At 40.0% G+C, this 1,249-nt stretch overlaps 1 non-coding gene across 1 annotated transcript; it reads left to right on the top strand.

The window, feature by feature from the left end:
* Window positions 1-657: 657 nt before the first annotated feature.
* On the top strand, window positions 658-765 carry LOC148549858 (small nucleolar RNA R71). The gene has a single exon (XR_015897506.1). It is a non-coding gene; the product is annotated as a small nucleolar RNA R71 (small nucleolar RNA).
* The last annotated feature ends 484 nt before the right edge of the window (window positions 766-1,249 follow it).

Genomic DNA, 1,249 nt, shown 5'->3' with positions numbered 1-1,249 from the left:
CACTTGTGCTTCCAGATTTCTAATGGAAGATCTTGTTTCATTCATGAAACTTACAGTGGCCTTAGATAGATCAGAGACTAGATTTGCTAAATTAGAAGCATTTTGTTCAAAGTTCTCTGTCTGTTGCTGAGTTGATGATGGAAAAGGCTTGCTGTTGCTAAACCTGTTTCTTCCACCATTGTTAAAGCCTTGTTGAGGCTTTTGATCCTTCCATGAGAAATTTGAATGATTTCTCCATGATGAGTTATAGGTGTTTCCATAAGGTTCACCTAAGTAGTTCACCTCTGCTATTGCAGGGTTCTCAGGATCATAAGCTTCTTCTTCAGGAGAAGCCTCTTGAGTACTGTTGGATGCAGCTTGCATTCCATTCAGACTCTGAGAAATCATATTGACTTGCTGAGTCAATATTTTGTTCTGAGCCAATATGGCATTCAGAGTATCAACTTCAAGAACTCCCTTCTTTATAGGCGTCCCATTACTCACAGGATTCCTTTCAGAAGTGTACATGAACTGGTTATTAGCAACCATGTCAATGAGTTCTTGAGCTTCTGCAGGCGTTTTCTTTAGATGGATGGATCCACCTGCAGAAGTGTCCAGTGACATCCTTGATAGCTCAGATAGATCATCATAGAATATATCCAGGATGGTCCATTCTGAAAGCATGTCAGAAGGACACTTTTTGGTCAACTGTTTGTATCTTTCCCAAGCTTCATAGAGGGATTCACCTTCTTTCTGTCTGAAGGTTTGAACATCAGCTCTAAGCTTGCTTAGCTTTTGAGGAGAAAAGTACTTGGCTAAGAAAGCCGTGACCAGCTTATCCCAAGAGTTCAGGCTGTCTTTGGGTTGAGAATCCAACCATAATCTAGCTCTGTCTCTTACAGCAAAAGGGAAAAGTATGAGCCTGTAGACTTCAAGATCTACTCCATTAGTCTTAACAGTATCACATATCTGCAAGAATTCAGTTAAGAACTGAAAAGGATCTTCAGATGGAAGTCCATGGAACTTGCAGTTCTGCTGCATTAGAGAAACTAATTGAGGTTTCAGCTCAAAGTTGTTTGCTCCAATGGCAGGAATGGAGATGCTTCTTCCATGTAAATTGGAATTAGGTGCAGTAAAGTCACCAAGCATCTTCCTTACATTATCATTATTTTCGGCTGCCATCTCCTCTGCCTGTTCGAAAATTTCTGAAAGGTTATCTCTGAATTGTTGTATTTTAGCTTCTCTTAATTTTCTCTTCAGAGTCCTTTCA

The sequence above is a fragment of the Arachis ipaensis genome, chromosome B8 (assembly GCF_059453495.1).
Source record: "Arachis ipaensis isolate K30076 ecotype BB chromosome B8, ASM5945349v1, whole genome shotgun sequence".
NCBI classification, from domain to species: domain Eukaryota; kingdom Viridiplantae; phylum Streptophyta; class Magnoliopsida; order Fabales; family Fabaceae; genus Arachis; species Arachis ipaensis.
Note: the sequence above shows the minus strand (reverse complement) of the source record. Positions and strands in the feature narration are given on the sequence as shown.